Here is a 22,625-nt window from a genome sequence, read left to right on the forward strand (position 1 = left end):
AGACAAAAAAGGAGAGATTCCTCAAAACATGAGTGCTCCACTCATCTTATGTAAGGAATGTGCGACTTTGATTCCGTTAAACGCCGCATGTAAAAGGAGATTATTAGGCAGATACTGGGAAGGACATGATAGACATGAAGTTAAGTGGGAGTACAAGAATGGATTGTGTTATCCTAACCACATTAGGTACAAAGTGTCTCAAGGCCACTTGATGAGTTAACAACTGAAAAATGACGGGCCACGCTCAAACGGATTAAAAGTTAATTGTTTGTCTTTGATAGTTGTGCTCAGATATCAAGAAAGTCTGAATGACGTGACGTATCAGATGGGATACAAATTGACACGGGAATCGAGCATTGCACTTGCTCTAAGTACAAGTAGGAGTCTGAAGGAGATGTCCTTCGAGCAAGAATGCAATGCGAGCAATTTGTCACATAGGACAATTAATGAATAAGATCATCAAGTGCTACTAATTTAGGGATCATAGTGTTTAGCTAGAAACCAACTACGATCGTCGAATTACGAAGTAATTCGCGGCTAACTTCGATCGGATACTACAACAGGTTACACATAAGAATGGCTATTTAATCGGATGATATGACTAGTGGGAGTGAGATATATAATAATGGGATTTCCCATAAATATATCTCATAGGCCTAAAACAAGTTTAGGCAAAGATAGTAAAAGGCCCGAAAAGGGGCTTTGGACCTAGAGCGAAAAAGCGACTTTTGGGGCTCGTATTGGGATGATTTTTGAAGGGTCGATTTTTGTAATAAGGAAAATAAAATCTGCCAATTTTGGCTGGTTTTGGACGTCACCTCATCAAGGAATTGAGAAACTATCAACTAGTTGATATTTTCGGTAATTTCCTTAATCTTATTCTAAAGGGTCTTTTAAGAAACCAAATTAGAGGTGGACTCGTATTAGTGTTCTATATAAAGACTCTTAGTGTAGAGAATAAGGTGTGGAATTTCTCATATAGGTTTTTTACTCTACCACATCAAGTAGAAAAGAGAAAGTGAGCTAATTCCCAAAAGCTATCAACTAGTCAATAAGAAGTGTTCTTCGTATCAAACTACCATTGGGGTTCTAGCTGACCTTCAAGGTGGAAGATTAAGGAGTCCATTCGGTGTCCCAAGTAGAGGAGCAACAATTGGAGCTCTTGGTCTTCTTAACGCGATTGGAAAGGTTTGAGGGGAAACTAGCGATTAAGGTAATCTTCTAGTTTAACTTAGTTAATTATTAGTTTATGCATGTGATCCTGGGAGGCTAATGTTAGACATGAGATGCCTGAGATTCCGCTATAAACATTAGCAGACGCTAAAACCCAACTGTCATCTGTGAATACTATGGGTGGTGCCTCCACGGTGGGTTTTGCAAACAAGGTCGGAGGTGCTTTTTCTTCATTAGCATACATCCGTTGCGCGCCTTTCGTATCCCCACTAAGGGATGGACCTCCAGCTATGGTGCTGATATTGCCTATTTCCCCCGTGTTTTCCTCGGGTTCTCTTTCTTTTGACCGTTTCTTCTTGACTAAAGTAAAATGGGTGTTGGTGTCGAGCCCGAACTAGATTTCTCCTTTGCTAGAAGGCCTCTTACTTTTGTATTCGTAAGATTGGTGCTCCTGCTTGATGTAATTGTCGAGCTCCCCCTTTCTTACCAGCTCTGCTATCAGATTTTTGAGGTGTCGACAGTTGTCAGTTTTTTGATCGTATCCTCTGTGGAAGTCGCACCAAGCTGTCATATCCCTGGGCCTGGACTCTTCTCTATCGTCATTGGTCTTAGGTAACTGTACTTTCTCCTTCTTGACGAGGATTCGTAAGATTTCTTCTCTCCTCCGGGCTAGAGGTGAAATTATTGAAGTCGGGCCTTCCTCGCGTATTCCAGTCTCGTTCTCTATCAGGCCTGACTTCCTCCTGTCCTTTCCTTTAGGGTGGTTCAGTTTCATACGGAATCCCAACGACCTCTTTCATCTTATTGTAGGTGTCTTCTTTCCTTATGAAGTGTTGAATTTTCTCTATAAGTTCTCCGAGAGTGTTGGGTTCATTGTCAGAGATCTCTCGAACAATGTCGTCTTGCCTGAGGCATCTCTTCAAGGTGACAAGGGTGAGCTTTTGATCAAGGTTGGGAACTTCTACCATAAGGTTTCGGAACCTCTGGCAATAGTCGACCAGGGTCTCGTTCTTTCCTTGGGGGATGTTGAATAGATCTTCGATTTTCATTTTTATAAAGCAACTTCCTCTGAAAGCAGTGCAAAAGGCCCATGACAGCTCGTCGAAAGATTTTATTGAGCCAGCTTCCAGGGCCTAGTACCATGCCTGGGCTGGCCCTTTTAAGACCGTAGCAAAGACTACGCACCAAACATTTCGGTCGAGCGTGCTCAGACTCATTAGTGAGACACAATTGTTTATGAACAACCCTGGGTCCTCCATTCCATTGTAGTGTTCAAGAGTGGGGTACTTGAAGTGTTTGGGTTTCGAAGTCTCTAATATTTCTGTGCTTAAAGGCGGGAGGTTTATCACTACTCTTGTTGAAGTATCTTTCCTTCCGCAAATTCTGGTTAGCTCCGCTACTTGGTGTACGAGCACGTCGCTAATGAGGGGGGTCGTTCATAGCTCCGGGCCCACTTCATCTAGTTCCCTTTCTAAATGTAACTGGTTGAAAGCGTTTGCACGGTTTGCTTCCAGTCGGTCGAGAAGGCACTGGCTGGTGTGGAAAAAAAGCTTACGGGAGAGGCTTTTAATTTTCTCCAACTTTTCCTTCACCGTTGATTCCTTTTGGGTTGATTTTGCTTCTTTCTCAGCTTTCTTTGAGTTGTTGCACCTCTTCCTCTCTCTTTTCAGCACGTCAGCCTTGAGTTGCTCGATTTCGACCATGAGTTCCTTTGAAGAGGGACTTCTGGCTTGAGACTCTTGAGGAGTCTGGTCTTCTGAGGACATGGTTGCTCAAAAGAGTGAAATTGGTTAGTTTCAGATAAAGTGAAGATTCGGGTTACCGATTTGATGATATTGTTGGAGTTCAGATCTCCTTCGAGCGACAATTGCTGATGTAAAAAAATTGCTCTCAGTTAATCAACAAGAAATCGAGACTTGATGCTGTAAATGAGACTAATATCTACCATCGGATCGTGAAGACATCAACAACATGTACCGTTAGATGATGAAGACTTAACATGATATTAGTTATATATCTTTCAAATATATTGTTTTATATTGTATTTATAAAAGATATATTGTAATATTGAGAGGATATCTTAATTAGTCTTCTTACCTAATAGAGCGATAGTGAGACTCTATATATATTTTGGTTGTAATCAACAATTGTGATGGAATAAGAATTATCTCTTCTCTCTAATTCTATCATGGTATCTAGAGCCTAAAAACTCTAACGAGTATTGAATTAGATCCTAGTGAGCTTCCGCAAAACCGGCGGCGGTAGCCAATATCAATGACTATCGTCCGCCGGAGTATTGTCTATTAATTTTTTTTTTTTTTTTTTTTACTGATTCTAAATTTGTGTTTCCTTTCAATCATTTAGTTTAGAAAAAGAATAATAAACTTCTTGATCTAGAATTCCTACTTTCCATAGTAGAAGAATGTTTAAGATCTAAAGGAGATGAAGAGAGAACGAGTTCTGAATGTCTTACATTACAAAGTTACTCCTTCCTTGCAAGTGTCAACAATTTGATCTCATTTGTCAACTAAGTTCATCAAGATTTATAAACGTCAAAACCTTGATTACTCCTAGCTTATCTTTCATTTCTCAAATCTCTCACTTTTTACTTTACCTTCCTGCTCTCTAGAGGATGTGTGAATTCAATTTTCAATGATTATATCTTAATCGGGGTAAATTAAATCAAATTCTTCCAAAATTTTCTTTCTATTCAATCTCATTACAGTAACTGGCTTCTATTCTACAGTTACAATTATCATGGATCTTAATATTCTCTCTTTTATTAATCCATATAACTCTATCTCTTTCGTGGGGTTTTCAAAAACCTCACCGCTTTCTTGCTGAAATCCTCTTTCTTTTTCATTTTCTCAAAAAAAAAGTAGAGTTTGACTAATCCATATAACTCTATTCTCTTGTGGGGTTTTCACAGACCTCATTGCTTTCTCGTTGAAATCCTGTTTCTCTCTCATTTTCTCAGGAAAAAAAAGAGTTTGACTAAGATTTTCCGAACTCAAGGACTACCTTATATTTTCTATTTTTTTCTTCTAATTTGATTTTCTTTCTAACAACAAAGAGAAAAATTGTGTTAAAAAAAAAGAAGTTGATCTGACTCTGGTTTCCCACTTCTTCTGTCATGGGTATATAAAAACTCCGCATCCACTATTTCGAAAAAAAAACTGCAAGGGGTTTAAAGGCCAGAGACAAAGTTTGAAGAGGACTTGACAAATTGCAAGAAGTATAATTTATACGGCAAGCTAAACAGGTCTAACGACCAGCTTAGCTTGAGGGGGAATGTAAATGAGACTAATATCTACCATCGGATCGTGAAGACATCAACAACATGTACCGTTAGATGATGAAGACTTAACATGATATTAGTTATATATCTTTCAAATATATTGTTTTATATTGTATTTATAAAAGATATATTGTAATATTGAGAGGATATCTTAATTAGTCTTCTTACCTAATAGGGCGATAGTGAGACTCTATATATATTTTGGTTGTAATCAACAATTGTGATGGAATAAGAATTATCTCTTCTCTCTAATTCTATCAGATGCATGACAGCGTCTGTGATGAATGGATATTCCGTCAGGTTGATTGATTATCCTCCTTTTAGCTCCTGCTCCTTCCTCCTAGCTTCTTAAAAACTCGGGGAGAAAACCTTCAGTAAAAGATTGCTCTTTGTAGTAAAAGATTGCTCAAGACCTGGGGAGAAAACCGCTCCGACGCTCAAGACAATCAGATTGCTCTTTGCAGTAAAAGATTGAATATTGATCGAAACTTATGGGAATGTATTGATTTTACTCACATAGGTTAAGTTAGTAGCCTTGAAGAAGGTGATGTTTTGCCCTTTTATAGGACGTAGTAAACTGACTTAAGATCAAATGGTGTGGATGAGGCGGTTCTAATCCACCATTTAGGAAAGTTTTCTACTGTTCGTAGTTAGGGTTTCTCTTTTGGTTTATCTCACATCTAGGATAAAAAGAAGTTCCTATGTCAAGGATACTTCGTAGATATCCTGTCTATATGATAAATCTTTTAGGAGATGTTTCCTCCTTTGAAACCCTTGAAGTCCAACTTGCTTAAACACTTAAGATCTTTAACCGAATGAGATCTTTCGGAAGATATCGAGATTAAGACGGTAAGCGTGCGGAGCTTCTGCCTTCCCAGTTTATGGCGTAAGGCATCGACCTTTCTTACGTGGACCCCCTTACTCCTTTAGAGAATCTCAGGACTGACCTAAGTGTGCTTTAGGCGAAGTAGGGCTGGAGCTCCTTAGCTAATCCCGGCCGACCTCCCAGTTCTGGGAGTAGGCAGCGGAGCGTCGCGGGTCCAGCAGTCCTGTTACCTTAAGCCGGGTTGACCCGTTGGACTTCTTGTCTATTCTTGACTTATTGACGTTAGTCAACGACTGAACAATTTATGCATCATCAGTAATAAACGGGAGATACTTTAGTTCTAAAGATATATACATTAGTAATATTAATCTACAGTTCACATTTAACGTAGAAATAAATTAAAAAGAAAAAAACAATTATCCATGTTGTGGACGAAAAAGTCTCCACGAGAATTTCGTATTAGTTTATTGAATTAGGTATTATGGATTGGAGCATTATACATGTAGATTATATTTTACTCTTAATCAAAGTCTTAGCAACGAACATTTATATATATATATATATATATATATATATATATATATTATTTAAGACAACGGGCTAACCAATCACTATCATTGATTCAGTCACATATTCTCAAATAATACTTGTTGGAAACCATTTAATGTATTAATTTAAAATAGGACATTAAATTGTCTAAGGATACATTTTTGTATATCCTTAATCCTTCTTATAAGTACAGTACAATCTCTTATTCATTCACTCAAACATTCTTTGAAAGGTTCACATAAATAGAAGAATCCAACAAGTTTAAGTATAGAAAACAACTAAGATGGATACTGAAATTAAAAAGTTTCTGGTCGACTAATACCGAACAATTGATTTAAGCACAACTTCCCTTGGCACCTTCTATCATGATAATGCCATATTCACCCACTTAAATGCCAAGGTTTCGGGACAAAGTGGACATTGTCGCAACATTAGCTGCTGCCCCTTTCAGCCCATGTCATCATTTAGATAACTTTACATTTGATTATCTCCCGCTAGACAGCCGCACAGGAATGGCAGGTCGGGCACATGTGGTGGCCTGAGGGAAAGTTAGGACACCAGGCTCTAATCCTAATTACATAAATTTCACTCAGCTTAATTCGTTGTCTACTTTCGTACTTCATGTTGGAATCGACTCTCCAGCAGGAGTGTTTTTTGCCCTTTTGACAAGGTTCCCTTTGTCGAAACAACTCATATAACGTACCTTTGCGTTCGTCTCGTCGAAGGCTTGAGTTTCAAGCTTTGTTTTGCTCAAAACCGATTCCGTATGAGTAAGATATTAATTTTTGAAGTTTGGGTTAAATGTGGAATATTTAAGGAAAGTCACATATCGGGTATGTTAAAGGAAGATGTAGGGTTTATAATAAGATGCTCTCCCATACTATAGTATGAATGAAATAAAGGTCCAACGCTTTGCGTGGTTTGCACCACGCAAACCGCGGGTGGGCGTTTAGGGCGCTTTAGAGGACCAGATTAAACCCGTGGATCCAAGTACCTCCGATCCGAAAAGGTAATCCGTTGTATCCTGTAAGACAAATCGCCTATACTGTTGGTACAATAAACAAGGCGAATTATTGTCTTAAGGAAAGAGATCACTTGCCTCGGTTCTCACTAAAATAATTTCTATTCTTTATCCGATTTATTATTTTATTAGTTAAAGATACAATTTGTATCTGAAATTTAAAAAACAGAGTACTAACCTTCTGTTTTTTCGTTAATGTAATTTTATTTAAAATACTATTTGTTTATCTCTGAAAAAGTTTCAGAAGGATATTATCATTGTTGAAAGAAATAAGACGATAATCTATATAATAAAACAGGTGGATGGGTGCTGACTGGGACAAACCCCAGGATAAATCCAGCCGTCCGTCCCACATCAGCACTATCATCCACCATCGGATTCAACAAAATCTCTAAAATGACCGTGTGGACGCTTCTTCTTAGTTGGCGGGATGTATCTTCTCACTTCACCAGACACATCTCCTCTCTCTCACTAAAACCCACACTTAAATCATGGGCAGATTTCAATTCCATTCATTCAATTTCATTCTCACTTCACCGTGACTTCCTCCTCTTCCTTCTCAACAGACATATCTTTTCAAGACAGACATATCTTCTCAGTTTTGTTCTTCATTTTGTTGCTTCTCAGTTCTGTTCATTCATTTTGTGCCTTCTCAAGGAATGTTAGGATTTTTGTGAATGTTTATATGTTGTTGATTGCTTATTGGGATAATGAAATTCAAATAAACCGGAATTAGGGTTTCTCAAATTGGTTTACGAAGTAGGTTTCCTGAATCAGAAACTAGGGTTTCCTGAGATAGTCATCTTCTCAGTTCTGTTGCTTCATTTTGTGGCCTCTCAGTTGCTTCATTTTTTATCTTCTCAAGAAAGGTTAGTATTCTTTTGCTTCATCTTTGTGAATGTTTATCTGTTGTCGATTTCTTATTTGGGTGATGAAATAATATTTATTTAAATCAGAAACTAGGGTAACCCAGGAAATAGAGTGAGATTTCTTCACACATTGATTTACAAGTAGTTTTTTTTATCAGAAACTAGAGTTTGTTTGGTTATTTCAAACTAAGGTTTCTTCTCATTTTATATTCAGGAGATAGTCAGAAAACTGTAATAAAACTGAAGCTCCCTAATGGGTGAACTAGGATTTGGAGGTGATGCTCTATCTTCGTTACAATAAACATATAATTTTTAGGTTAATCTAATTTGGAGGGCTATTCTTATCTACTTTGTGTATGTGTTTGATGTTGTCATATATGTGCTTAACTCTTTATCATGTGTTTGATGAAGTGTCAAATAGAAATTAATATAGCATGTGTTTGATGCTGCCATATGTGTTTGAGTAAATGTCTAAAGAAATTTTGAATTAGAACGTAAAATAGGATAACCTCCTACCTTTGTTTTCTCAATTTGCGTTATCGCGATTTTTTCTAATATCGATTTCGTAAAAAGATTTGGGCTTCTTTTTCTTTTCTATCATTCCTTGCTTAGGAATAAAGATTTCATTTTCAAGGCTACGTATATACATGGTTTTGGAGCACCTACTAAAGGATTTAGTTGTCATGAGTTTTACATTTAAGATTCTTAGTTTTCGTTAGGCATTTTTTAGAATTGTCAAAATGATGAATGATGAGAGAATTTTTTTATTGTAGATGAGCTCTTAAACCGTTATTTTTAAGAGCTTCAAAATGATTCAAAATGATGGAATTGACATCGTAGGCCACCATTTCTTTTCTATCATTCAATGTTAGATCGACACGTTGAACCATAAATGGTATAGAGAATACTAAAAATATGGTGGGAAAATTCTCCAGTGAGGAAAACAATCACATCTCTTCAGCTTCGATGATTAGCACTTCTTTCATTAAGAGGTTAGCCCTAAAAACCTAAGTTCTCTTTAGTTAATTTTCAAGTAAAAAATCCTAATCTTTTGTTGAAAGCCATTAGAACTCTTTCTTTGTGGTTTTGAGTTTAGGTTTTTATGGAATCAGGTGATGGCAGGAATGGCTTCATCAAAATGTATGTGGTGTTTCATTGAAGTCGATTTTAGCTTTTGGACTACAATATAACCTTTATCTTGCTATGTTTCGATTTGCAATACTTGAAACTTCTGTAAGCTCCTATAGTTTTCTTTGAAGTTATTCTTTCAGATAAATTAAATTAAACTTCAGTGGTGTCGTTTGTTTATATCTAACTTAGATGTTTGATAATCTCTTCCCTTTAAGATTGACTATTTGATTAAGGTTGTGAGATTATCTCAGGTGGTATTTGGCTAGGCATATTTTTGCAGGATTTGCGTTATCGCGAGCCATGGATGTCAGAAGATTAAAATCAGCGTACGTATATATTTTAGATTTATACACATTCAATTATCTAATCTCCCAATTACTGGTCAATGTTCTTGATCCTATACAGCTCTAATAATAAATGAGGTTTTAATCTATCTAATTTACGAAAACCAATTTGTTCTGATAGTTTGGTGTTTCGAACTCAAATTACTGGTCAATGTTCTTGATCCTATACAGCTCTAATATATATATATATATATATATATATATATATATATATATATATATATATATACACACGTATGGCTAATATATGTTTCATTTTTAATTTTATTTTCACAAATTGGGACAAATGCAGAGAACTATTCTTCACTGGAGATCAAACGAAGCCAACTCAGGTCGAAGATCTATGTTTTTAGGTTTGTCCTCTAATCACGCCTTTCTCCAAACTTTCTTATGTCATTGTTGTTCGATATGTTTCAAAATGTTTGTATCTTTTGATTATGATCATTGTTACTTGTGGAAACTTTTCCTTACCTTTGAAAGTTTCCTTAAATCTAAATTAGTAAGGGGTTTGTAGGACACGTGTAGTTTAATCTACAACAAATTCCTATCTATTTATACAAGGAAATACAGAAAAATTATTTGCAGACCTTCAATTATGTACTTCCAAGTACAAAATATAAACTTTAGGTTGCTACCTATTTCGGTTTAGTGGTAGTGTGAGTTAATTTTATGAAAGTCTCAATATGAGTTTATACACGTACAAGTGAACTTGAGAAGGTCATTGTTGCTTATGGAAGAAATAACGCTTTTCATTCTACTAATTTACTTGCATATTATTTTTTTATATGGATCTTATGGAAAGTTGGGAAACTTGATAATGAAATAAAATGCGTAAAGCATCTATTTTTTGGGAAGGTAACATGAGAACAACTTAACTTTCTGAAGCTAAACAATGTATGTGGTTTGTGGTGTTTGCTTGTCAATCTGGAGGTTTTCATTTGCCAGAGCTTATATTTTACTACCTTGCAAGTTATATTCGATATTCTTCGTCCATTACTTTTGTTTATACAATCCATGTTTCTATTGATTTGATTAAGCTATGAAAATCTTTATGCATTATCTTTAAATTACCTATCTTGTGGTATTAAACACTGAAAATTTTCCATAAAATGCTACTTCAATTACAGAATTACATTGTTATGTCGCCACATTAAAGTGGGAACAAATAATGAAAACTTCATCAGAATACCTTGATCATGCTTGTGTTGCGATAAGTAGTACATGCACAGGAGATAAACATCAACGGCAAGAAGTGTTTGTTCAAGTGGAAAGGACCAAATAAGATAAGTTCTGATTTAGGATTAGAATTCTGGTTTGATTCATAATTATATGTGAACATACTTTTAACATTTGGGTATATGTTAGATAGCAAATTTTGAGAACTATATTTGTTTCAACAGTCTCATCGTTTGGGTTCGGGTTCGGTCTGGTTATGGTGACTAGGATCAGTTTGAAGTAGTATTGTTGATTTGTTCAATCAGGTTGGTAGTATAATTTTATTCTATTCTTTTGAACCAATTCAAATTTCTATTAATAAGTTCAGATTTACTTATGTTTACCGTGCCGGAGGCACGGGCCATACCCTAGTATAATATAAAAGTTAAACAACACTTTATTTTTTCGTATTTATTCGTACAAGTTTATTGGTAATTATTCATTTCACCAAATGGGCGCATAGAAAAATTTTGAATAATGCCACAATACACGTTCAATTTCATGAAAAATTTAAAATATGATATAAAAAAGTAAAACAACGTCGCGATAAAACTGTGTCATTTCATCAAAATTTAAAATATGACATAAGAAATATCTACTTTGTATTTTTTTCATTCTGTTTAAGATATCAGGTTGTTCCTCAGTTTTACGATACATGTTAGATAAAAAAATTACAATTTCTTTTTAATAAATTCACGTGTCTAGATAGTTTTATCTTAAACAAGTGCATCTTTAAAATATGTCAATCTTACTTCTACATTTGTCATTCCGCCTCTCAGATGTTTCAGTTGGTGAAGGACGGTATTAACATGGTTGCTAATCAAGACATTTTTATAACGTTTGTGCGATCGTATTAATCCCAAATCCTTTCGGTTCGTCATGTGTGGGTCCGTAAATAAATAAAAATGAACTTGGTGGTGCTTATGTTGTGTCTTTAATTAGAATTTTCTTACTAAATTTGTAATAAATGATGTACATCATTACTACTTTAATGTATTTGTAATAATATTTATGTTTTCGATATTCATTCTCTGCTCATGCTTAAATGAAATTAAATCCAAAATATTACATAGCCCAACGAAAATCACATTATCTTTTTTTTTTTTTTTTGAACTGTATATAGCTTATTAAGTAATTAAAACGTTATTACAATACAGGTTAACTAAAAAGTAAAGTATATTATACCAAGTCTTCGTTCTGTTCTTTTTCCTCGCGCATTTCGATAGCTTATCTGCTGGTGAGTTGAATTTCCTATTCGTGTATTTGAATTGCACATTTTCCAGCCTATTTTTGACTTCGTGAATTCTTTGTATGTGAATTCTGGATTGTCATTTTACTCTGTGTCTGCTATTCTTTATATTATTGATGATGTTGATGTTGTCTCTTTCTATGATGATGTTGTTATATTTATTCGCTTCAGCCCACAGCAGGCCATTGAGGATTGCTATGGCTTTGCTTTCTTCGCTGTTTTTGCTCCTCGTTGTAGATGTATGTGCTTCTATGAATTTAGAAGTAGAATCATGTACTATTAAGCTGATTCCTGTAATAGATTCGACATTTGTAAACGATGCATCTACATTTATTTTCAAGAATGAGGGTTCTGGGGGTTGCCATTTTTCTTGTTGAATTTGATTTATTTTAGTCTGAGGGGATTGGTTCTTCGGGAAAATTTGTATCATGTTTATGATCGTATAAAGTGAGTTAATTTCATGCATAAAGCAGTGATCACACCTAGTTTTCCATATGATCCATAAAATAGTTGCATAGTGTATATTGTTAGCAGTGTTACAATTATGAGATGAATTCTCCCAAGAGAAGATCCAATCAGCCACCGAAGTGATATTTTCCGATATGATATTAAAGTAGAACCACACATTTCTCGCAATGGGGCAGTGGAGTAGCGCATGTTCTATTGATTCAATTTCATTGCAGTTAGGACAGTTTAGATTATTATCAATATATTTACCAATTCTTTCTCTCACTGGTAGAGCTTTGGAACATATTTTCCAAATGAAAATTTGTATTCTGGGCACAGTTGGTATAGACCAGATAAAATTCCAGTTGGGGGAATGGGGTAGAGGGGTATTCATACCAATGCATAAGTGTTGATACATAGATTTAACTGTGAAATTGCCCGATTCGATGAGGGTCAATTTCCTTTGGTCTTCACCTTCATCATTAATCTAAACTGTCCTAACTGCACCATCTCCTTGCGACAATCAAATCACATTATCTTTTGATTGGTAATCATTTTTTTGCCAAGCTTTTAGTCAAAAACATTGTCAAAGTTATGCATTATTTAATTATTTTTAACGTAACCATGTTAATGAGCTTTTAATTATAATCTAGTTTGTAAATACAATGCTTTAGAATATTGTTAATTAATGAGTTAATTCCTATATGCCCCCCTACTTTGTGACCAGCTTCCTTTATGGCCCCCTTTTTTTCGTAAATTCAAATATGGCCCCCTATTTTCAGGTAAATGTCATTATTACCCTTCTTAATTCTAAATTTAAAACATTAAAAAAAATTATTTCCACCTCACCCCTCTCTCTTCCACCTCATCTCTCCCTACACCTCACCCTCTCTCTCTCTCTCTCGCCAACTCACCCCTTTCTTCTCCGGCAAGGTGGCCGGCCGGAAAATTTTCCGGCCGGCCACCTTCAAAGTATAAAAAAAAAAAATTTCTCTCTCCTCTCTCTCTCTAAATTTTTTTTTTAAAAAAAAAAAATCTCTCCACTCTCTCTCTCTCTCTAAATTTTTTTAAAAAAAAAAAAAAAAAAATCTCTCCACTCTCTCTCTCTCTCTAAAACTCCGGCGAAGGGGGTTTCCCTTCGCCGGAGGATCTGTTCACGAACAGATCTGTTCGTGAACAGATCTGCTGTTCACGAACAGAGCAGTTCGTGAACAGAGAGCACAACATAATGATCTAGTGATTCTCTCTAGAAACCATTTCCCCTGAAACGCCTTCTTGATTCTTCATCTTCCCCACCTCCTTCTCACTTTCTCTCTCTAGAAAATGTCATCTTCTTGCTCTCACTGGTGGCACGCTCCAATCTACATAACCATCTCAGTAGTTCTTGCCATTGTAGCAATCTCTGCTCCATTTCAAGCTTCAAATTCCAAAACCCCAATCCCTCTCTCTTCTTTAAAACCAGACTACCCAATTCAACATGAACTCTCTTCCAACGCTTCACTTGCTTTAAGAAAATCAGGATTCAATTTCATGGCTACCCTTCTTCAAATCTCTCCTGAATTATTCCTCTCTTCTTCCCAATCAACCATTTTCGCTATTCAAGATCATACCATTTCTAACATCTCTCTTCCACCATGGGTATTAAAAGATCTACTCAAATATCATACTTCACCTTCAAGAATCACAATGGATGATCTCTTGAATCAAACCCAGAATAGTTGTATCCCCACACTTCTCCATGGAAAGAATCTCACTGTCACAAATGTTAATAGAACAGAGAACTCTGTTGAAATCAATGGAGTCTTGATTTCTCATCCTAATATCTTTATTCAAGGTCCTTACTCAATTCATGGAGTTCTTAAGCCTTTCTCTTTGCTCAATCGTCACGAATTCCACCCGGGTTTTGATTTACTTGGAACAACGAATATATGTGATTCGAATTCGACCATGATTTCAAATTTTACATCACCAAAAAAAATGGTTCCATGGACAAGAATCATCAGATTGTTGAGTTCAAGTGGGTTGTTTCATTTGCAATTGGATTAAATTCTGTTCTTAATAACATTTTTATGGACCCGATGGTTATGGACTCTGTGACGATCTTCGCACCGTTGGATTTTGCTTATGTAGCTTCAACTTCACCACTGTTGTTGGAGAAGATTGTGAAAGATCATTATGTTGTTCGTGAATAGATCCTCCGGCGAAGGGAAACCCCCTTAGCCGGAGTTTTAGAGAGAGAGAGTGGAGAGTTTTTTTTTTTTTTTTAAAAAGTTTAGAGAGAGAGAGGAGAGAGAATTTTTTTTTTGACTTTGAAGGTGGCTGGCCGGAAAATTTTCCGGCCGGCCACCTTGCCGGAGAAGAAAGGGGTGAGTTGGCGAGAGAGAGAGAGAGGGTGAGGTGTAGGGAGAGATGAGGTGGAAGAGAGAGAGAGGGTGAGGTGTAGGGAGAGATGAGGTGGAAGAGAGAGGGGTGAGGTGGAAATAATTTTTTTTTTAATGTTTTAAATTTAGAATTAAGAAGGGTAATGATGACATTTACCTGAAAATAGGAGGCCATATTTGAATTTACGAAAAAAAGGGGGTCATAAAGGAAGCTGGTCACAAAGTAGGGGGCCATATAGGAATTAACTCTTAATTAATCAATTATTTTGAAAATAGAAGTCTTTGTCTAAAATGATAGATGATACATATGCCAACTTCTCCAAGTTGTATTGGCATATGTCTCAGATTACATTGTCCCATGTTTGTTGGATTTGGATCACATATGAACATTGAATTTGATTGTCATGTCCACCGATGGGCGAAGCATAAAATTGTATTATAAGCTAAAATGATGGATTTTATTTTATGACGAGACAATACTAACTAAGGATGTTAGAAAAAGTAAGTTACTTTTGGTTTCGTAAAGGAAGCGAAAGCGTCGTTGACACTATTTCATAATTAATATTTTGTAGAGGTTTCACATAACATTTGGTGTAAATTACAAATTAAGTTTTGTGACCCTTAGGAATAGTATAAACCAGGGCCGGCCTTGGCCCAAAGCGAGCAAAGCCTCGCTTTGGGCCACCCAATTTTGGGGGCCACACTTTGTTTTTTTTTTTACCTGGGCAGTATCATTGAGGTGCTTATAAGAAGAATGAAGTAACCCAGGTTACAAAAAGAAGAAGAGAACAACGTGCAAGCCACTTTAAATCCAAAGATTCCAAACTGTTCTTATAGGCCCGCACACCATGTCATTTGTTCCTCACGTGCATGCCACTTTAACTGATTGAAATGTTTGATTTAAATGTGGCCCCTAGAGTTGTATCCAATCTTAAGAATTTGACCTTAATTGTGACCAACTATAAAATTTGGCCCTCATGTTTATGTTTCCAATTAAATTTGCCCCAAACTATTTACATTTTTTCCAAACTATTTTCCTCATCGTTTCTCTCTGGTCTAGTCATATAATATTCGTATCTAAAAGTTGATTGTCAGCTTAAAGTGCCTTTTGGTCATTTACCAATGAGTCGGACACAAACAACGTGAAGTGCTTCTTGGTCATCTTCCAATTAGTCAGACGCAAACACACTCTCTCATCTCCACACATCTTCCAATTTTTGACTCTTAATCAAAGTCTTCGTGACAAACATTTATACATTTATTTTATTTAAAACAAGTAGCTAACCAATCACTTTCAATGATTCAATTATATATTCTAAAAAACTTGCTAGAAAACATGAAATGTATTAATATAAATAGAGTGCAATCTCATTATTTACAAAAACATTCACAGAGTTTGGAAGGTTCACATAAATAGAAGAATCCAAGAAAACTACTAAGATGGATACTGAGATTAAGAAGTTTTTGGTCGACTACTACAAAACGATTGATTTAAGCATAACAGGCCTTGGCACCTTCTATCATGATAATGCCATATTCACCCACTTAAATGCCAAGGTTTCTGGCAAAGTGGACATTGTCGCAACATTAGCTGCTGCCCCTTTCAGCCCATGTCAACATTTGGATAACTTTACATTTGATTATCTCCCGCTAGATAGTCGTAGAGGAATGGCAGGCGGGGCACATGTGCTGGTACGAGGGAAAGTTAGGATACCAAGCACTAACCCTAACTTCATAAATTTCACTCAGGTTCATTCGTTGTCTACTTTGCTAATTTATTTTTTCGTATTGATTCGTACAAGTTTATTACTATAATTATTAATTTAACCTTTCATCTGATGGTCACATTATGTTTATAGAAAGATTTTGCCTAATGCAATAATACCCTTGTCCGATTTAACGGAAAATTCAAAATATGACGTCAAATGTAAATAATGTCGACGTTTCATAAATATTTAAAGAGGACATAAAAAGTATCTACGTCGTATTTTTTTCATTCTGTTGAAGACATGAAGTTGTTCCTCTACATACTTGCTAAATAAAATTTTTAACAATTTTTTTTATTAAATTCACGTGTGTGTGTATATATATACTTTCATCTTAAACATGCTCGTCTTTAAAATATATCATTCTTACTTCTAGTTTTTCATTCTTCTCAGATGTTCCGATTGGTGAAGAACGGTCTTGACGTGGTTGCTGATCAAGACATTTTTATAACGTTTGCCTGATCGTAATCCTCTCGGTCCGTTATGCATGTGTTGGTAAATAAATAAAGATGAACTTGGTGGTGCTTATGTTGTGTCTTTAATTTGAGTTTTCTTGCTAAATTTGTAATAAATGATGTACATCATCACTACTGTGTCCTATGTATTTGTAATAATATTTGTGTTTAGGATTTTCATCCTTGCTCTCATGTTTAATGGAAATGAAATCCAAAATATTAGGTAGCTCAGCTAAATCACAATATCTATTGATTGATAATCATCTTCAGGGGCAACCCAGACCCAAAGTAGCCAAAACGGCTGCTTTGGGCCTCACTTTTAAAAGGGCTCCAAAATTCAAGTAAATTAATGGTGTATCTAACATTAAAAAAAAAAAAAAAAAAAAAAAAAAAAAAAACCAAACTCATAAAAACATTTTGAACCATATGGGCTAGAACTATCGTACCATCTTACCTTCTTGAAAGGGTCAACATTTAAAGTGTGGGACTACCATATAAATTAAAAACCTAAAAAGTCCTGTCTAACCTAACTTTTCTAATTGGTCAGATAACTTTCGAAACTTTATTGTTCCTTTTGCTTTCCTATCTCTACAAATTCTTATCATTTTAGGCTCCTAGTCCAAAAATCTACACCTAATATTAATATAGAATATTAGGTCAAAATAATAATTATAATGGATATTTAGTCCAAATTGACTCATCTCTATAGAAAAAATAGATCTCTATCATTTCTATTTAATCATAATACCCATTATAACCTTTTATATAAGAAAAAAATCCACTTTTGAAACACAATCCCTAAAATTCTCTTTCTTTTTTTTCTCAAATTTTTTCGATTGATTTCAAACTTACTATCAGTTTTGCAATATACACATTTTTTTAGTATCAATTACGTATATTTCTACAACAAAACACATTTAGTATAGTTAAAGTATGTCTAGATGTCAAAGTTACAGTGTTTTTCTGTTTATTAATTTTTGTTTTGTTTCATAAATAACTTGTTATTTATTGTTAAAGTTTCATACTTTATTTCATTTTTTTTTATGTGTGTCATACATAACACATTATGTATCAACAATGTTTCATTCAAAAGGGAAAATAACTAAAATCTCTTTTTCTGGGAAAATTGGACCTTAATCCCTTTTGGAATTTTATTTCGGGGCCTAAAAAACGTGGACCCAAATTTTTATGGTTATATATATTTTATTTTATTCTAATCTACTTTTTTAAATTTATAATGTTAGATATCCTCGTTTTAAAAAGAATTAATTTCTATTTTATTGTTGAAGAATAATGTTAATTTAATTTATTATATTAGATGTTATCAAGTGAAAGATATTCCGACTTTCAACAGAAAAAAAACAAAAAAAAACAAGGTATGACGAAAAAATTGGACTATGAACACATAATAATTGGATTATGAACACATGTGAGGGAAAATTTTATTATAATAGTAATCTTGCATCTCAAAAAGAAAGAGAATGTGTACAAACATGTTTAGCTAATCTCTATATAACTAAATGTAAATTGGATATTCTTTTATATTATATAGTTCAGGTTTATGATTTTTATACTAAGTTATCTGCTAAAACAAAATAAATTATTTTTTTTGTAATTAGTGTGAAAAGGGCCTAAAAATTTTGTTCCTTTTACGCCTCTCAACACTTGGGCCAGCACTGATCATCTTTACTCATGAAATTATCCGGTTTTTTTAATGCGCTATTACATGTTTTAGTTAACATAGAAATCACAGTTATATACACGCTAGTCAGCTTATTGCGAATTTTTTATTACTTTCTCTAAAAGAAAAATATTTTTCTATAAGACATCAAGTTATCTGATGTTACGAACACAAGAGGTTGGAATAAAGCATGTAGCGCATCCTATGCTATAACTTCATTTATATCTCAACAACGACAATGGAAGGAAACTTCCGAACAAATTACAACTATGTCTTCTTTAAGAGTTTATATTAGACCAATGTAATCTCAGATTCACTGTCAAAGCTTATTTCACAAACTAAATTGAGTTTTCTTTCTAAACTAGCATAGAATGTAAGTATATTGTTCTCAAAAGAATGTCTTAGAAAAGTGTTATACATGTGAACTATAAATGGGACGAAATTGTGAAGAGTCACTTTGTCAAAATTGGGGATGTGTGACTTCTGCGGACCGAAATCATAAATTTTATTTTATCTCGGGAAAACACGCTTCCCCTGATTTGGGTGAAAAAGACATAATCTATATATAAATTTTGGAATTTGCTTAGTCTAAATTAAGAGAACCCACAATGTCTTTATCCTATTCATGTTATTATTTTAACTACATTTATGCCGCATCCTACTGATGCGGTAGATCCTATTGGCTAACGCTGGTGGATCACATTTTACTCTGATTTACACTAAAGAAAGAAAATGAAGAAGACGATGGTTGATTATTTTTTTCAGAAAAGTTGAAGGGGAGGTGGGTTGTGTGCAAATAAGGGGAGTAGTTATTTTTGGGTCCTTTTCGTACATGTGAAAATAATTGATGTGAAAACCATTTTTTGTGATGGGAATAAAAACCAAGTTTTTCATATGTGAATTGAGTTTTAACCATTTGGTTGAGTTGAAGGAAAGTCAAGGAGTGCCTTTAAAAAGTAATACAAATTCGACTCTTTGGGTGCCTGTAGTCTGGTAGGTTCATCCCTCCCTTGTATTGACCGAGAGAAATCGATTTAGAGAGATTACCCTCTTCATCCAGATTGGTAGAGATTACCCTCTTTATCCAGACTAGCACTTGTAGTCATTTAATCTTCATCTTGTCTGAGAAGCAGAAGAATCCTCTCGGATCATCCCAAGAGTAAAATTAGCACTTGTAGGGATAATGGTTCCAAAGATTTCTGGTTCAAGCTTTAACAAAATTACCGATTTGATCATGGAAAAAGAATTCTGGTTCAAGCTTCAACATTACAACTAATTTGATCAAGAACCCTCTCTGATCATCCCATACACCTAATTTAATCATTGATCAATACAATCAATTCAGTTTGGTTAAGATTTTTTCAAGATTTCGATTTTTAATACAATCCATTTGGTCATGGTTCATCGTGTTCAATACAATCAATTTGGTTTAGGTTTTTCAAGAGAAAGTAAACTCACAGATCATGGTTCATCATGATTGTTTGTTCGTAAATTAGGTGAACTTGAGAGAGAAAGAGAGAAAAAGGAAAAGAGATAAGAAAAGGGAGAGAGTGGGAGGGAGGATTCAGAACCGGAGATAAATCATGTTAGTAGAGAGTCTGAGAGAGTCTGAGAAAGTTTACAGGACAAGAGGGGAGAGACAACGTGTTATGGAATGACATGTGAGAAATTAGTTTTCCCATCTAAAAGGTCCATAAATATTTTAGACCAACCTCACACTTTATTTTCCACTAGAAATCAATTTTCACGTCTAAAGCGGCGAACCAAACAGCAAAAAATCCATTTTCTTATGAAAATCAATTTTTGCACTAGATATTCACATGTATCAGACAGACCCTTAGGGAGATCATAAAGAGAAAATATACATGGGTAGTATTTTGATAGTGTTAAACAAATTTGAGTGAGATATTTTAGGGAGATTGTAACCGATTTTGATATTTTCGGAAAAAAAATGTGTTGACACTAATATCGTTCTATTTCAAGTCAATTTACATGAAGAGGATTTCACATTTGTCGTTAAATGTGATCTTTATGAAACTCTCAATAGAAATGGAGGGTTAGAGTTATCCTTCTGATAAACGACTGACCTATTCTATTATATAAGATTGTCAACCACTTCAACATAAAAGAAATTCTAGAATTGTAAAACGAACCTCTTTCTTTCTCTTTCCCCTCAATCTCTCTCTCTACATTGTCCATTTCTTTAAATATATCTATATATGTTTCACATCTCCGAGACTTAATTGTAAATTCAAAATAATTTATTTCCAAATTATTGTTGGATTTTGGTGTCACCTAGTGTTCTAAGCGGAATCTCAGAAGTCTAATATGTCTAACACTAGTTTTCAGAATCACATGTAAGAACTAATAGTGAACTAGAATTAGATAGTTGATTACCTTAATCGCTTTCTGATGAGCCATGAAAATGTCCCATCTGGATCTCTTAACTTGGACTAGTTAGTCCAGTTCGAGCAGTTACTCTGATAAATTATGTGTTTCTCTTGCCCAGGTGTCTTTTATGGAATTGCGCGTAAAATCCGGATAAAATCGAGTTAATGACATACTAAGGGCATTTTGGTCATTTGAAGATTCTGGTAATTCTCACCAATGTCGATACTCGGATGAAATGGAATCGAAGACGAATCTGACGGCGAAAGTGGAAGTCAAATCGGAATCCGGATGCAAAAACTAGAGATGGTCAAAGTTTTGGTCCAAGTTGGTTGACTTAAGAGCATCCTGGGACACGTGGTATAAGCAGGTCGCTTGTGGGCTATCTTCGGTCACAGGCGGGTGATATTTGGGATCATATTGGAAAACTGATTCAGTGGGACGAGAAGCATCGTACTAGGGTACTCCCATATACGCGGATCAGGATCCAACGACAGAGAGAATAGCCGAACAGAATGGCATCATCTGAAGCAAGTCGCAGCTTCTTAAACTACTCTTCGATACACAACATCTTCCCAGCTCTTGGCAGCCATTTCTCACGTTGATCTTTCCCAAATTTTGGGATTTCTATTCTCCTTGATCTTTATTTGCCTAACGGAAAGAAGAAAAAAAAAGAAGATCTTTTGAGATAGAGAGAGAAATTGGTTTCTCTTATAAAGGGAATAGGGTGGTTCGGATTCGATGGGGTTTTAGGTGAGATTTTAATCTTTCGGGTCTATATAAGTAACAGAAGAGAGAGTCATTGGGAAGATGGGTTTTTTAGAACATTAGAGAGAGAGAGAAGGGTGATCATCATCACGGGTTTTGATAGAACAGTAGAGAGAGAGACGGGTTTGAAGAAGAAAACAGCTCACGGGTTAGAGAGAGAGAAAGAGAGAGATCATCATCTCGGTTTTATGTTTGATTCTTCTCCTCCTTTTTTGTTTTCTGTTTCTTAGTGAGAAAGAGGTTGAGAACAGAGAGAGAGAGAGAGATTATAGAAAGAGAGAGACAGAACCGAGAGTTATATTAGATAGAAAGTGATGTGGCGTGAAAATGCCACATTTAGGTCACTTAACTTTGATGAGTTAGTTCTTTTCGAGTTTTATTTCTAATTATTTATGTGTTTTCATTGCTAGGTAGTTTATTTGGGGTTTGGTGTATAACTCGGAATAAAGAGAGCGAATTATCATATTTTTATCTTATGCGGCAAAAGGGAAGAAAAGAGCACCAGGGGTATTTTGGTCATTTTGGTCAAAATCAGAAGTCAAACAACAAGTGAAGTCAATGACGAGTCCGACGGTGAAAACGGAAGTCGATTCGGAGTTCGGACGGAGAAGTTGTGAATGAAAGAAGCCGAGGTTCGGTCTTGAAACAAGGATTCTATGAAGGCACCCCCCTTGGTTCTAAATGTAGAGACAAGATGAAGGCACTCCCTTGCTTTAGAAAGAAGCCCAACCCAAGAGCCCAAAGAGGAAGAGAATAATAGAGATTCTATGGGCACCTTTTTGGTCCAAGTCAAAATGGCCTAAGACTTAGTCAAATTTGACTAAGTCTAGGGTTGTGTAAACACAAGTTGGGACACTATTCATCATCTTCAACCTGGGAAAAGAACCAAGAAGGAAGAGAGTTAGAAGGGAGAGAAAAAGAGGCTAGGGTTTGTGGAAGTTTTTGATCTTCTTCACCAAGAGAGTTTGAGGTAGAGAGAGAGAGAGTAGAAAGAGAGAAGGAGGGGTGCCGGCCAAGTTGGCCGGCACCACAGATCGGCACGGGAAAGAGGGCTGCTCGGGTTG

At 35.4% G+C, this 22,625-nt stretch overlaps 3 long non-coding RNA genes and 1 pseudogene across 3 annotated transcripts; all 4 read left to right on the forward strand.

The window, feature by feature from the left end:
- The first annotated feature begins 8,431 nt into the window (after positions 1-8,431).
- On the forward strand, positions 8,432-9,099 carry LOC147549186 (uncharacterized). The gene is made up of 2 exons (XR_015238329.1): positions 8,432-8,728; positions 8,833-9,099. It is a non-coding gene; the product is annotated as an uncharacterized LOC147549186 (long non-coding RNA).
- A 404-nt stretch (positions 9,100-9,503) lies between these two features.
- LOC147549187 (uncharacterized) lies at positions 9,504-10,759 on the forward strand. Its single transcript, XR_015238330.1, has 2 exons — positions 9,504-9,564; positions 10,339-10,759. It is a non-coding gene; the product is annotated as an uncharacterized LOC147549187 (long non-coding RNA).
- Positions 10,760-13,388: 2,629 nt separating this feature from the next.
- LOC147549188 (fasciclin-like arabinogalactan protein 21 pseudogene) lies at positions 13,389-14,314 on the forward strand (annotated as a pseudogene).
- A 1,525-nt stretch (positions 14,315-15,839) lies between these two features.
- Positions 15,840-16,904, forward strand: LOC147549189 (uncharacterized). Its single transcript, XR_015238588.1, has 2 exons — positions 15,840-16,252; positions 16,663-16,904. It is a non-coding gene; the product is annotated as an uncharacterized LOC147549189 (long non-coding RNA).
- Positions 16,905-22,625: the final 5,721 nt, after the last annotated feature.

This window comes from Eschscholzia californica, unplaced genomic scaffold (genome assembly GCF_041429995.1).
Source record: "Eschscholzia californica isolate CP2 unplaced genomic scaffold, dmEscCali1.0.p SCAF_3, whole genome shotgun sequence".
Taxonomy (NCBI): Eukaryota; Viridiplantae; Streptophyta; class Magnoliopsida; order Ranunculales; family Papaveraceae; genus Eschscholzia; species Eschscholzia californica.